Raw genomic sequence first — 16,940 nt, 5'->3', positions numbered from 1 at the left:
GATCAACTCAGAGGGGTAGAAAAACAGAGGCGGCAGGATTTATGCAGCTAAAGTAACCAAAAACAGATGGAAAAGGATCAACAATATAGCAACACTGAAACTCTCCCTCCGTGTGTGTGTGTGTGAACGGGATAGACACATCCGTGCACACAGAACTGTGCGATGTATAACGGCCAAATGATCATTAACATTGTAGGACAGCTGCATGGCTGACGGGCTGAGTTGAATAGGAGGTGTGGAGATGAGCTCACACTCCTACAGTTGTCCAGGGATGAAGCTGAAACCCAGCAAACAGTCCAGATGGGTCAGCAGGCAAACTGAGCCAAAGCCGTCCTTAACCTGCTGGATCAGACACTCAGTTCGACGTCACAGCTACAGCAGCGATCACACACAATCTCCCTCAACACACACACACACACACACACGCACAGATATTGTACTCTGCAGTTACAATCCGACCGGGGTTACCCAACCAAATCGCTTTGAAAGCTTGAGCTGCAATTCTGAAATGTGAGGTACTAAAAGCCGTCTCACCAGTTTGTTTATCATAACTACTGTAAAATTGCTTTTATAGATTGAATTCCATATAAAAGATCAATTTGTTTCTTTGGGAATACTCAATAATACAGTACATTTAATATTCCTTTCTGCAGACTTGTTTATTTTCATGTAGACTGGAGCATTAGAGATGCTATTATACGGCTGGGCCAATTGGTCCGCTGAGGTTTGACAAGCACCGGGATTCCGAAACATTTATGCACCAACATCACAGCGTTGACTATTTGTTCTGGAGAATTGTTTGGTCTCAAGAACAAAATAATTGCAAGGAGCAGTGCAAAGCAAAAGAAGAAAGCTGCCATTCACGTCGTACTTCCCTTGTCAGGCGGCGCTGCTCAAAGAAAAACCCATAAAAAAGAAAAAAGAAAATCCATTTTGACTTGTTTTTGCCTTTTCCTAGCTTATAACTAATTAACACAGAATTAGCAAGGCTGATTGTCCCGAAAACATCCACAATTGTTTCGCGTTGTCACGGAGACATTTTGAAAATGTCTCTCTCTCGCTCTCTTTTCGCCCATCTAAAAACGTGTGATTATGCATATCAGCCGCAGCTCTGCTTGCTGGCGCAGCAGACGAGGCAGAGTGGAGCAAAAAAGGGACGGGGGAATGTGTGCACATACATTGTCAGCAATTACTTTTTTTTTTTTCTTCTTCTCAGAATAATCAACAGGCAACTGTGGGGCACACTGAATGCATAAGAATGTAAGTTGGATTTAGGGCACATTGTTATCACAGCCGTGCCCGTGCTGTGACTGTGAAATGGAGAATATGGTTTCACCCACTGGGCTAGTGTTCCTCAAATACAGCTCGCCCGCTGTGATATCCTCTTGTCGGTAGTGAGTGCAGGGCCCTGATATCCCATCCCACATTGGATTTGAGCTCTTTCCGTCTACTGAATATTGTGTCTTGGCTTGAGTCTTGAAAACAGCAGCCCAGCACCCGCCCCCCATGTGTCTCTCATGCTTCGCTGCGTTTTAGTAGCGCCGCTTCTGTACCCCAGTAAAACGGAGACGGGAGTGATGAATGCCGGAATGAGGGAAAGACAAATTCCCAATCTGATCTCTTTTCGGGGTAGAAAAATCAAATAACCAATCCATTATGTGAGTACCACCCCCTGCTGTGTTACCCTCAAGCTATTAGCGGCTAAGGACACAAATAGATCACAAGAGATATTAAAAAGCAGCGGGAATCTAACAGTTTAAAAGCTCCACCGTAATCCTCACTGCTGAACAAAAACATGTTCTGAATTCAGTGAAATTATTTTTGGGCAACTTCTTTCTTCCTATTTTACATTTCATTGTTTGGTATTTTTAGTTTATTGCGCTCATTTTTTATTTGGGTTTGAATTTACATATCAGACGCGCGGATGCGAGGCAAACCAGGTTATAAACCAGGAAGAACATCCAGAGGATCCTGACAGCTTTATATCAGTTTTTATTCACTTATTCTCTGTCTTAATATCTTTTTATTTACTCTTTCCTTTCTGTCTCTCCTCACCTACATATGATTCAAATAAAGTGACGGGTTTTCAACCTGGCAGGTGGCTCTCGAGCAGAAAAATATTGAAGTCAGAGCAGTGAAGCCGATCTAATAATGAAAACTCAGGAGACACATGTAATGTTGTTCCTAACAATGAAAATGTACAGACGCGGTATATCAGGGTACTAGATTTCCATGCTTTATCCTCATAACTGCAGTCACAGATGCGTGGATGACAGGAAATCAAACACTTTGTCACAACTGATCTGGAATCAAGTGGTGAACAAGATTGATGTTAACGGATTTTGACAGAACCTGGGTGTGCAGCAGGAAACACATGAGAGTTTGTGCGTGGCATTGGCGTATTTCATTGAAAACAACGATTAACACGAGGGGGATGATTATCTCAATTATGTTCTTATAATGCAAACATCAAGGCTTCCTGTCGTTGCATAATCACTCAATGCAACTCAAACTGCATTCTTATAACACCACCTGAGAACACTGAGACAAGTAGGAACAGTAATCTGAAGGATGTGAAGGAGATGAAATACAACAATGTCCTTGAGATCTTTGAACCGATGATCTCTGTGTCCAGTGAATCAAAAAGCTCCCGCTGTCCACATTTACGCAGCCCAAATTTAACGACTGCTGCAAACTGTCTCTGGGATTAGCTCCTGTGTGAATTATGAAATCCATGCTGAAGGAAAGTGAAATACCAGCAGACATAATAAACACGAAGGCAGTTTAAGTGATTATGTTGCTGCGTCTTCACAAACTAAATCCATGAAAATCCATGAAACTAAATCCCTAAAAATAACAGAGTGTGAGATGTTTGCTCGATGATGCTGTCTGAGTTGCGAGAGCAAGAGGCCTGATTTGATATTTGAGCTTAAACATTTTCACATATCCTGGTTGAACTGAAATTAGATGTGCGATGTGTGAAACCAGATGATCGAACATTTCATTTTTAGGCAGATTTTCAATTTATATAGTCTAATTGCAGGGTTGGGGCTAAAGTAATGAGAATATTACATTTTATAATAAGGGTTCAGTTCAACATTTGCATGATGACCAATGGTTTGAGATACTAATCTTTACACAACAGCTTAAAAGTGTTTCTTTCACTGGGTTCACTAGTGCTTTTTTATACTGACAAGTTTACCAGTTTTGTTCTTTATTGCTTTTTTTTACAAACTGTTTAGGTTTCAGGTATAGATACATATTTTGATCTTTAACATGTGCTGCCTGTCCTGCATTAATTAATACTTAATACTTTTTATAGATTTGTCCCTCGGAGGGCGACCAGACAATGTGGGTGAAGTTAGTTATTCAACTAACACAATGTATATAGGAATACTGAACATATATTTGATTCCATTGCATCTCCCTGAGACAAGGATGCACATTTGATTCATAATCAGTTTGATCAGCTTTACGTTAGTTGAATAATCCTGGTGCCTCAATTCCATTAGAAATATGTCTTAATTTAAAAGCATACTCAATGTGGACAAACAGCCAGCATGCCTCTGAAGAGAGGATTTATAAATGTAAATACAACATAGTGGCTCCTCAACATGCCCTCAGTCCGTACATCCCCCCCCTTCTCTAAGTACAGACATATTCTTGAGTTGCTGTTGAGTGACAGACAGCAGTGTAAAGAAAGCAGGGGAGTGAACTAGAAGACCTGTAGTGTCTAGGCTGCTCTCCGCAGCAGCGGCTTCCGATTATTCTCCACAACATTACATCACAAGACAGCTGGGGGGGGGGGCATTTCAGGACTCAGCGGTGGCATAGACAAAAAAAAGTGCATCTGAAGACACAATGACATCTGGTTACAATTAAAAGCTGAGGACTTAAACTTAGAGATGCTACAAGTAGAACTACACAGACGCATCACTCTATCGGCTAACGTTATTTTACTATTCGCCATCGCTGTGTAAACATCAAATATGAATGGTGCAGACAAGTCTTTCTCTGCGTGTGCTTGTATGAGCTTCTCTACATGTGAGATAATGTGTGCGTGTGTCTGAGCAGATTACAATCACCCAGGACATTCATCTATTATGTAGCCGGTGGAGGAGATGGAGTAGGGCCTGGGTAATATGATGGCACTTTCACAAAGGATTGCATTACACTTTCTCCCGTTCTCGCTCCATCATACAGCATGTCTCCTGCTCTTCCCATTTGATAATGGCCGCTGCTTATGTTATGCATTGAGCTGGCGCTAAATAAAGGGTTACGCCCAAAAGGGATTGAGCCATAGACACATTAGCGTGAGCGCGCCTTTTAGTATAGTTATCACTTATTGTGCTTCTCCTTTGCCAACTGGTATTCATCCTCAACTACTATCTCGTGTCATGATTGTGGAGGGGAAAGCAAGTATAGTGTTTATAGGCTGATTCTGTTTTGTCAATATATTGATTATATTGTCTAATCAGAAAGTCATTTTCATATGGCAGGGCACAATGGAGCTGGCATGAATGGAGCAAAGGCATAGAGCATTCGGCACTAGCTTTGTCATTATAATAGAGGTGATATTAAAGCAAACAATGATTAAATGTATGTTTAAAGGGTTTATGTTGCAGACAGGAAATTGATCACACAATGTAAGCTGGCGGCAGCAGGCCATTTAATTACTGCAGCGATACATGAAAGGGTGGAGCTTGTTCTCATTCGTGCAGACATGCAAATCATAGCGATTGAGCATCAACTGTAGTGAAGATGTTGAAATGAATTTTAATATTGATTTAATAGGTGTTGCAGTGGTTAGCTCTGTTTGCCACACAGCAAAAAAAGTCCTGGGATCAAATCTATCCGAGGTCCCGGGACTATACTGTGTGGCGCTTGCTTGTTCTCGCCGTGTCTGTGTGGGGTCCCTCTGGGCTGTCAGCTTCCTGCCCACCACCCTAAAAAACATGTGGCCAGACTTTGGTGACTTGAAATTGATTAAAGACTGCGATTGTGATTGTGAATGGTTATTTTCTTTCTTGTGTAGATACCTGTCCAGGTGTAAGCCCACCTCCAGCCCAAAGTCAGCAGGGAAGGGCTCCAGACTCCCACAAGACCGCAAACAGGATAAGCAGAGGATTGAGTTGTAATCTTTATGTTCAAATAATTAAATGCAGATTGTTTTTTAATTATAGTATTTTCTGTGAATACATATCATAACAGATTTTATGCATTCTTCTTTAGAGAATTTTACTGAACCCCAACAAGCCTTCTTGCACTGAAGCCATAGCGCCGCATAAAAAGCAAGTGAGGAACACAAAGGCTGCAATGTGAACAAAGTGCATTTTCTTTTCACCAAATCTGTTTTAAACACAACGCAGACAATGAACAGAAACTGGTAGATGAAGTGAGCTGCTTTACTTACTGGATAAAGAGTTTAACACCTTATTTGACTGCGACTTTCACTCCTGCGCAGCATGAAGACACATTGCAGTCGAGTTTTCTTTTTTCTAATTTCTATGTAAAAAATGTTTCGTTTATTTGGTGGCACCGTTAACAGATGTCAGCTGCTTGTCTTTCTGTTGCTGTGAAAGTCCGGGAGTTTTTCTTTTTTTTTTAACAAAGCTATTATTTCTGCAACAAAGTAAGCGGCTGTTTCCAAGTCAAGTTTGAAGAGTACACCTTTATAGTACAATAAATATAGACACATTTGTCTTGATTGGTATCATCCATCCATCCATTTTCTTGTAGGTGAGACAATCTCCCCGTCTCACCGCTTTTCCACTTTGCGGGTCACGGGTGTTGCTGCAGCCTATCCCAGCTTGTTTATGGGCGAGAGGCGGGGTACACCCTGATTGTGTCGCCAGCGCATTACGGGGCTTGATTGGTATTATGTAAGATATATTTCATGACCGCAGGCTCAGCCTACATATGGCTTCATATAATCATTAAAAATTCAAGCCTTGTAGGGGCTTCAGCACTTATATCTCATAATAAAAATGTCTCTCAAATAAAATTAATTGACTCTTAAACTGATAGATGCCGCATCGATATTAACTTATTCTCCATCTTTTAAATTTATTGCAACTGCTATATTTTATGTCTGCGTAGGTTCTCGGTCATCCAGGTCGAGGTAATCAAAATGAGCAAAAAAAAAAAAAAAGAATCAACTGGACTTGCAAAGATGTAACGCCATGGCTTCAGTAAAGGAAAGCAAGTACAGTTGATTCTTTCTGGTTTTTTTCGCTCTTCTTAATTTGCTCTGTTATGTCAAATCATGTTATCAAGTGGTGCATTTATTCTTTTATTTTCGTTAAAGTAATTTTACAATAATAAATTATATTGTATACGCAAAAGGAGGCTTAAAGACGATGCACATTGACGTTTGGGCAGATTCCCATTAATTCAGGTCATGGTAATCCTAAAAGGTTGGATAAAAAAAAAAACTGGACTTCTGTTTTGTGGTTTCTCCTATCTTTAAGAGGCTTCATCAATCAACTCTAACTTAAAGAATCAACAGCTCAAGACAGAGGTCACTGCATCTGCAGTTCTGAGCTACTCCACAGATATGGAGATGGATTCAGAAAAGAATGGGAGCGAGCTCAATAAAGAGGCAGGGAATCCGTAATGGCAAAAGCAGAATCTAAGCTACAGTTGCCTGTAAATGTTCTCCATTACAATAAATGACTTCATTACAATAAAGCTGTGTTCAGCCGCCCTCTGTGTTTCAATGAGTATAGCTGTGGAACAATTTGTTGAAGTGTGCTCAAGTAATAGAGCTTAAAATGCAGCCTGTGGTATTTACACTTATGCTCTCCCTGTGCTGGCCCAGGACGGCCAAAGAGTGTTTGTACCTGCACCGAGCACCGAGCACACACACGCACACACTGATAGGTCCTTCCCTTTTTTGTACCTATTAAGACATTGTAGCTTTTAGCACCTAGCAGCACTAATCCTATAGCCTTATGCTCCCTGGTACTAGAGCCAAATGGCTTCATACAGAGCCCATTTCACTCCTTCTCACCCCTGTGATTATTTCTGATAAATGGATGAAGCGAAAGAGAAGAGGGATGAATATGAGACAATACACTCTTGAGGTGAGCGAGGAGGGAAAAGAGAGAGAGAGAGAGAACACGGGAAGCAGAGACGAAAAGAGGGTTTGTATGTGTGTGCGCGTGAATGTGTGTGTGTGTGTGAATTGCATACAAAAGCACCAACACTAACAGTCCATCCTCCTCTACTGAGCGTGTGTGTGTGTGTGTATTGTGCATGTGTATGTGCATGCTTGTGCAAGGCCGAGATAGGTTAAACTTGTACTTGTGAGGTGTTCCCAGAAGAGATTAATCATCCTGTGTTGGAATGCAGCATCTCGGCCATAAATCATCACCTGACCTCTCTCTCTCTCTCTCTCTCTCTCTCTCTCTTTGCCAGTCAGTGTGAGAGGAGTGTCATTTCAGATGTGCAGTAAACAAAACAACTTAAAATAAGCAGGAAGCAGTGCTAATTATCAGATACCGTTCAAACAGGCAAAAGCCACTGATAAAATAAGAAAACAGTAAGTAAGAAGTCATCCAGCAAATGAAGCTTTGGCAAGAAACATAATTTATTTATTTAGAATGCAAATGTTTCAGGGGGGCAGAAACGGAGATAGTCATCACGACTCTCTCCGGATCAATCCCCCCCCCCCTTTTTTTGTCCACCTACATTGTACATATTATGTGTCTTTTTAATTTATTGTTATTTTGCATCCGTGGTGTAATTTATTTTTATTTTATTATTATTTTGCATCAATTGAGTAATTTAATATTAGTTTTATTTGTATTGTTAAATGTCAATGATTTATGTACCAAGGACTTTCAACGGAAACAAGACCGCAAGGGCTTTTTAGAAATGCTCCTCTTAGACAGGACGTTTGACTGTACTTGTACTGTAATACATGCTACTGTTTGACTGTACTTGTACTCTAACATTCTATCTAATAAATATATTCATCATCAGACAAAGGTTTTAATACACTTTGTTCCTGTGATTTTGCTCGTTTCAGTTTATGAATATATTTTTTAATTAAATGACTCTGCACTTGTAAAAGTACAACTTTACAAGCCGAGCTTGAAAGAAAAAGGTGATTTTTATTTTGTCGACGTGGTTTTATTAATCAGGACCTACATTCATCTTTGCAAGGCTACTATACTTTTCTACTCTGGATGCAGCGTTTGCCTTTTGAACAACCTATGTTTGCAATCTCTGCTGAAATGTTCAAGGGCAGCCGCAGGTTCCAAGAGATGTTGTTGAGCAAATTTGTTTGAGCCTTTAGACCTACTAAATCTCATTTCAGAGGGAATAGGAAGCTCACCCAGAATTACATGCTATACTCTGCATTTTGTAATTCACGTGGAAGAAGAGAGCCTTTCTCGGTTATGATCAAGCACAGGAAATTGATTCTATAATATTAAAAATTCAGCAGCCGAGTTTCATTACTTTTCCGACTCTATTGCCTTTCCTTTGTGGAGTGGAAAAATATCACAGTTTATTAAATTACTTCTCTGAAAAGTCTCCGGGGATACCATCTTAACTGCCGTCCTCCTTCACAAGACCTTTTAGACTGTAACTAGGCATGTCCGCTTAGACAGCCAGAAAGTGCGAGAGAGAGAGAGAGAGAGGCAGGCTGGTTCAGCAATTGTGGGGTGGAAGGTACGCTGCATTTCTTGAATTCACTGGCTGCCACAGAGCGTTTGCGTTTGTTCTTTTGGCTGTGAAAGTCACGGAATTGAACGATCCAACAAAAGGGATCATTCAAGTGAAGAAGAGTAAATGCGTGTAAGTGAAGAAGACACACTTACATTGAAGTGTAATTGCTAGCATGTGTGTGTGTGTGTGTGTCTGTGTATGCCTGGATGCGCATGTGCTTAGATGAGGCCCATCACAGATACATCTTCGACAAGTCAGGGTTACAAAAGACCTTCACGCAACCTGCCCAGCCTTCAAGCGCACTTAGAAATGCAAAAGGTGGGTTCACTCATATAATAGATCCTCAAGCATCGTCAGTGAGGACTTTGATGACAGCTCTTATCTGAAGGAGTCAAAGGGTCATAACTTGACTTGCTTCGTATGTCTGAGAAAAGTCTAGCCATTCTCTTTGAGCTCGGCTAAAGGGGCCGCACCTCAGGGCCGCAGAGGACAAATCCACTTTTCACTGCATTTCTCAAGAGACACAGAAAGAAGAAGGAGAATTTGTAATTTGTCCCGGAGACGACTGGCCTGCTCACAGTAATGGAAAATAGTTTTAAAAGAAACCAGCTACTGCAGGGCCAACAGATGAAGGCTCCTCCTGGCTATTTTTTGTAAGAGTTGGCTCTGCAAAGTCAGCCCCCAACTTCTGGGTAATCTTTTTTTGCGGTATGGAAAGAATGACCAGATATTCGTTACGCTCTTCATTGGAACTAAAATTACTTTACAATGGAATAAGCCTATAAGCAGCATCCATACTGTGCTACATGTGCCATTTCACATCTGAAAATGCCACTCATTAGAGCATTAGGGCTGCAGAAAAACACATTTTCACTATTGACTGATATTTTATAGCTCAGTACGTGATCTGCTCGTTTCTAGATTCATCCAAACATCAGCTTAAAACACAAATAAAGATCAGCATCACATTAGTTTTATGGGGCAAATATTTTTTGGGCATTTTAGATTTTGTGTCTGTAGACTAATCGACAAAGCTTTTAAAGCTCTGGTCATTATTCATCTTTGTTTTTTCCAAATTTCATCCAAATCAGCTAGTGAGATTGGTCGGCAGCCATCATGCACAAGTGTCTGTGCATGTGAGCACAAGTTCCAGACTTATTTCTGCTCAACATAAATGGATCCAGGAAGCGCCATGAGCATGTGATGATGAAATAAAGCCAGTCGGTCAGTTTTCAGACAGATGTGGTGAATATCATCCCAGCCTGCTGTCTCTCCAGTGCAAATATCGACAGGATCCACGAGCATTGTAATCCAAGATGAAGGCTTCGCTCCACAACCATCAATCTCTAAAACACGAGTAATGCGGGGTGCCCACACATGCACACATTGCACGACACTGTTCACTGTGGTCTGAGCTACAGCTCTTTGAAAGAGAAATGTGGCCTATTAAGGTCACAAATGGCCTGAGAGGAATACGTGGAACGATTGCGCATACGCTAGTGTCGATTCTCATTCATCCAGGTCAAGGTAATCCTCAAATGTCGAATCAGATGTTCCTGGAGATCTAATGTTTCACCTCTTATTCAAGACTTCAACTGTAAATAGAAGTCTGGTGACTTCAGATTCAACCTCTGAGGAGGAGTTTATGCCATTCAGTCTTTTAACCGACACAACATACTTTTGAAAACACTCAAATGCAATACATCTAGAAGCAGGGATCAATGCAGGACTACATTGAAAACTGCACCAATGATGCCTGGGATTTCTGGGTTCCAACCTTGACCTGCGTGGGTTCCCTTTGTGTACTCTGGCTTCGCACCAATATTCCAAAAATCTGTAATATAGGCCAGGGGAACTGGTGACCCATAACTTGAATGTGAGTGTGAATGTTTATTTCTCTCTCTTCTTTGAGAATCTGAGATAGGTATCCTGCAAAGGATAAGCCTGTATAGAAAATGGATGGATGTTCTCTCAAAGGTGATGTCTGGCCATTCATGACAGTTATATGACCCACTGCATTTGCTTAATTAAATAATGTACAACCCACAGACAGCCCCAAAGTAACCCAGCCAGCAACAGTGTGTACAGCTCTGATGAGAAGATGAAGTGGAATTATTCTACTGGTTATAAAAATAAAAACAAATATGTGAGGGCAGACTGAGGGGAATGGAAATCAGGTAGAATGTTCTTCTTACGGCAACAAATAGATGTGATGTTAAGCTGACACTGACCTATCACATTTGGCATCAACATGCAATGGTTTTCAATAATAGCATGAATACGTGTTCACATATATATATAATATAATATAATTTCCCAATGGGATTATTAAATTATCTGATTCTGATATGGACAACATGTGGTCCAATAGCAACTTCTGCCAAAGATGCTTTCTAGACACCGTACTCCCTATGCAGCACAGCCAAGCGTTTCATTTGACTATTTTCTACATTTATATACATATATATATTTTTTTAACCCACCAGTTTCATCCTGTGAGAAATAAGTGTGAAAAAAGGTTCAATTCAACATCGTAATATCTCCTAAATTTAAACGTATTTTTTAACAGTACTTTTGTAAAAACTGCCGCTTACCCACCAATTAATCGGTTAGAGGAATTAATTCTCTCTTTCATCAGCGGGTCTCTCTCATTTGTGCCAGGTAGAAAACACACCAGGCTATTCTTACATGTGTCTCTGAAAGCTACGGAGAAGCAGCATGATGCTGAAACAAAGTTGAAAGTCGAAATGTTGACTCATGAAACAGTAAAGCCAGAGCATGTAAATTAGATCCATTTGAATAAATGGATCAAAGTGAGGACGAAGCAGAGTTTTTGTGCACCCGGTTAGTAAAGAAATAGAGTTGGTCTGTTCTATCTCGCTCAACCAAAAAGCGACTCAGTAGGAGGTGAACTAGTGGAGCCGCTAATGTCCAGATGTGAATTTATGGCACTGAGATGATTGTGTTTCCGGTCCACATAGCCATAAGCGTGTGAGACAGCTGAGACAGTAGTAGGGCTAGGTCAAATGGAACCTTTACTAAAGTTAGCAATTTTCTATTTACCAGCATGTGCTTGGTATAAACACCAAGCGCTCACCTTGTCCTGACACAACATCTGACCTTTTCACCATTTCTCCTCTCTGTAAAGGTCAATGTTCTTAGTTAATAATATATCGAGGTAAATGGTGATTCTGCTTCCATTGCAGTCTATCCCGCTCTGTCCTAAATGATAACGTCTACAGTCTAGTAGACAGCAGACTTTGTTTACTTCTGCCAAGCAGGTTCTGATGTCAGCCTGTCTGTCTGTTAACAGGATTACACACTACGAGACGGACTGCTCTGAAACCTGATGAGAGGGTAGGGGATCAACGGTCTGTTAAGCACTGGGGAAGGAGGAACGATGCACACTTTGAAATAGCGTTATTACAGACTTAGTTTGACTTTGTCTTTCTTTTAAACTGCAAAATGTACAGCCGTATGATGACAGGATTCACTACTATCCACGGAGACAATGAGAAAATAGCCCCGACTAACATTTGGGATTAACGCATCACACTAAACAGAGCGTCAGAAGGAAGGAAGCGTGGAACTTTGCCTTCTGTTGGCTCACAACTTACATTTGTCTTGAACATAGCAATTTCCTTTTTTTAAAACTTGTACTAATAATGTTGATTTGGCCTTGGTGGAGGTGCTCTCATGAATGCCTTTCTAGTTCTGATTTTAACATCATTCCAATGCACCTCTGAGTTAGCTCTAAGATAATGATGACACCTGCTTTTGAAAATGGCTCTTAAAATGGCAGTTTTTTGTCGCAGATGTGCAGATCTCCCAGGGATAATTGTTTGGTGTCTCCTTTTTTGCATCCTCATAAACAAAAATGTATCTAAATTTGGCTCTAAGGGTAAATCAGATACCGTATTTTCACGACCTTATGACGCACCTGCTGATTCGCCGCAGTCTCATTAACAGCTGATTTTTCGGTATTTCAAACATACAAAGGGCGCGCGGATCAAAAGGCGCCGGCATGATAGGTGCGCAAAATAAAGCAGGAGAAAAACTGAGTTTGGTACTCACATCTTTAATCATCATCAATCAAACAAGCATACTGGTGCGCGTTTTAAAAAATAGAGCCGGAGCAAAACAGAGTCATTAATCAAACCCATCAAAGTCCTCATCCTCTGTTTCTGTAGTGAACAGCTGCGCTAGATCTCGTCAAACATGCCGGCCTCTTTCTTCATTGCCAGTCACTTTACGTGCGGCGGCGTCGGCGCCTCGGAAATGATGCGAACAACAATGCTAGCAGACAGTTAGCCGAAGCAGCTACAATCCATTCAAACTGTGGCGCTGCGCTGCCTTCCACTCTGAGTGGAACTGTGGTCTCCTTCTGTCGTCCAGCGCTCCCACGCAGCCCACAGTTTAACGTTGAACGGTTGGAGTTCTTTGGTTAATCCACCGGGGATGACGATGTTAAGCTAGCTTGCTAGTTAGCCCGTTAGCGCGTTAGCTTGCTTCACTCCGGTCTAGACCGTATCGGTGAGATCGGCCCGCACGGAGTCGCAGATCTCAGGAACCGAGTTGCTGCAAGTCGTCTTCTTGCTTCCTCCTCTTCCTCCATTGATTCATTAATGCTGGATTCTCTCTCCGCTGCTCTATTCCCGTGTTCTGCTGCGGGACCGGCAGCCTCGGCAGCCACTTCCGTCAACACGCCATAATAGTTTACTGTGGTGGAGCGTATCACTCCGCCAGGCGCCTGACTGAGTCCGCCTTACAACAACAAATAGGCCGCGCGGACCAATGGACGCGCTGCACATTTTGAAAAAAATCTAAGACTTTTAGGTGCGTCCTATGGGTGTGAAAATACGGTAGATTAAATGTGCTTTAATCCTTGCCAGTGTTGCTGATTGCTCTATCAAAGGTAGCAGGGTTTTCCAAAGCAGTCAAATCATGAAATCATACATATTCCATTAATACGGACCACTTTCCAGCATTTTGGGTAATTAAACCAGAGTGATAAATGGACACATTTTGTCACAGTTCTTGCAAGTTAGTATCTAGTTATCATGGACATAATTTAAACAATGATCGCAATGCTGCATATTTTCTCTAAAAAAAAGGGGAAGTTTGGATCTAAATCAGACAGACAATTACATTGGCCCTGTCACAAACATTCAGCCCACTATGCAGGTTCATTATATAACACTGAGTGGGCTCTAAATTGGTCGGGAAGGACAAAATATATTAACTGCCGTTCAGTACAAACACAGGTCATGCCTATAGTGTGAAAATGGCATTAGTGAAATACGACTCTTGAGGTTTTCTAATGCTATTTTCCATCTGTTTTCCAATCCTATCTGCACAATGCATGGCACAGAGAAGCGGGATCGCACTGGGGTATCACTGACCTCTGAATGGCCCCCGCACCCATTGACTGTGTGTGTTTGTTTGTTTGATGAGCGTTTGTGTGTGCATGTTTGCGCCATCTATGTGCATGCATTTGGGTTATTGTGTGAAGCCTTTGGTCGTTAATCCTCTAATCTGCTGAACCCTTGAAATCACTGCAGTCGTCTGTCAGCTGGGTCAGAGCAGGCGACAGCATACACACACATGAACACACATGCCTGGACATGTACTCAATGATAGTTGTTTATTGAACAGGGCTAGCTTTATTTCGGCCTAATGAAGACTGATGCTCCTCCTTCAGGCCTCACAGGTGCAACAGCAAAAGGTGTATAAATACAGTATATAACCTACATAATGGAACAGGAAGGTGGTAGAAGCATGCATCAACACAAATCAACACTCCTGTATATCAGTTTTACCGGTAACTACCCGGCTGTGAAGGTCCAACAAGGTCGTGGACTTGAGAAGCCTGCGCCACTCAGGCCCTTGATTCCAGTCAAAATCTCTCAGGTCTTTTTTTTGCGTGTGTCTGTACATGTGTGTAGCCATGCCAAGTGGGACACCCTGAGGGCTTGTCTGGAGATTGTGGTTGACATAGCCGGCTGCTGTCCAGCATGAGCTCCTATTAGCAGTTAAGACTGGAGCGCGCGTGCACACACACACACACACACACACAGGCAACCGTAATGACTCTTCTTGGCGGGTTAAAGGCTGAAAGTGGATGGCCGAGGCAGCTGCTGTAACTCAAGTTCACAATATATGCATTTGTTTCTACATGCATGTATTTAGATGAGTGGCATTAACGACCGGGCGCCAATATGGTGCCTGTTTGAGCTCTGCTTTGATTCATGTGTTTCGGTCAAAGCTCAAGATGGAGGGCTGGAAAAGTCGGAGCGAGATGAAAAAAAGAAAATAAAGCCGTGATCGATCGCACATGTGCATACAGGCTTGAAGAGTGCTAAAAGAGTAGAGGGAGAAGCAAGGGCCACTGAGAGAGAGAGACTGGACCAGATGGACTAGAAGGATGAAACTCAGCTAGGTGCCTCATCATCAGAATCTGTGGGCGATGTGTGTCTGCTTCAATTTCATGAGCTGCTGCAACTGTCAGATTGTGGGATCTACAGGTAGAGTGTAGCAGTAGTCTCATTCCCCGCTTGGTGTATGTTGGACTCAAAAGGGTTTTCCAAAGCAACCTTCAACTTTACATATATGTTTCTATAGATCCTTCATTAAAAGTCACACTCTTGCCCGCTGAATATTTTGCTCCTGAGTGAAAGGGCATCCTGCAGTGTTGTGGTCCTCATTGCTGCTTGAGGGGAGCCAGCTGCACTGTGGCTTTGAGCCTCTGTGTGTCAAAAAAAAAAAAAAAAAAAGAGCATGGCAATGGAGGAACTAAATTAAAATGCACCACATCGCCTCACCTCCTGCCTGGACCTTTTGATTCAGCTGTCATCACAGTATAATATCATTGGCACCCATGCCAGCATGGTGGACAGTGTAGATAAAATGCTCATGAGAACATATGAAGTGGATCACAGGGAAGGGTTTGACCAGGAATGATGTGTGGAGAGAGGCAAGCGCGGTCACGCACCGAGGCGCAGCGCCGTGGTCGTCTGGAGGAGAAGAGACGGGTTCAAGTAGACAATTAAAGTCCGACAGCAACTCCGGACTCGACATGATGGAGCAGTAGTCTCTTTCTCACGTCTGTATACGGACAGCGATGATGCGGGGAGAATATTGTGGTGCGGTAACCTTAAACGCGTCAGGCAGGAACTTAAGGTTCAGCTGAGCTCCCCCCCCCCCCCCCCCCGCCCCCATAGCGACAAAACAACCCCCCCTTTGCCCTTTAAACAAAAAATACGCTCCTCACACCCAGCACGCTGTTATTTTTAGGAGATTGTGTTGGCATTCTGTGCAGATGTGCAGCGCGTAAAATCGCTCATACTCTAAACTCTACATTAAGGTCACCTCTATATTAACCAGACGGCTTGACACAATCCCGCATCACCGACACCGCGGACACGCAAACGTAGCCCCGCGTGTCCAATGTCGACGCTCACAGGAGGTCCAGGCGCGCTGTGTCCGACAGAAGACACCTCAATGTCATCCCTCCGCGCTAACCCCCCATCCCACCCGCCGCAAGGGCTGAACGCTCGGACACATGTGCAGTCCGTGGCCACATATATGGGTTGGGGGGGGGGGGGGGGTAAACAAGGGCACGTACGCGCAGTTTCCACATGCATGTATTTTAAATGTCACGTACCTGTATGCAGCAGTGCGCGGCACTCGGTGCGTAATCCTCCTCCTTCAACTTGAACTTTCCTTCCCTTCAGTCGAGCAGCCCGAAGCGACTTGACACTTGTTTATTGCATACTTTTCTTTGCCCCGTCTATGTCGCTATTGCGCACGGTGTGAGATGAGCAGCGAGGAAAGGTTGGGGGTGGGGGTGAGTTAGTGGAGAGGATAGGCTATAACCCTCCAGTGCAACACCTCACCGGATCGGGGCATGAAGCGGAGCAATCCGTTCCCTGATGGTCGTTATATAGGGAACTGTGCTGACCGGTGGAAAAAAAAAAACATGGGACAAAACCAAACGTGTGCTGCTGAGCGCAACCGGGACGTCTTCCGTTGATTCTGTTTCCACCGAGAAGCGGCTCTGATTGTGAGCGGCTGACGCGCGGCAGGGAAGCGACCATCGGCACAGAAGCGCAGAGCGCGCGCGCTCACGTCCGAGTCGATGGTCTTTATTACCGTGTGTGTGCGTGCGTGAAGAGTTAACGCAGAAACGCACCGTGTGTTGGCTGCAGCATGGGGATCAGCAGCGACAGCAATGGAATGATTCACACTGACAGCTCCTGGATCAG

The sequence above is a fragment of the Brachionichthys hirsutus genome, chromosome 6, assembly GCF_040956055.1.
Source record: "Brachionichthys hirsutus isolate HB-005 chromosome 6, CSIRO-AGI_Bhir_v1, whole genome shotgun sequence".
NCBI classification, from domain to species: Eukaryota; Metazoa; Chordata; class Actinopteri; order Lophiiformes; family Brachionichthyidae; genus Brachionichthys; species Brachionichthys hirsutus.
Note: the sequence above shows the minus strand (reverse complement) of the source record.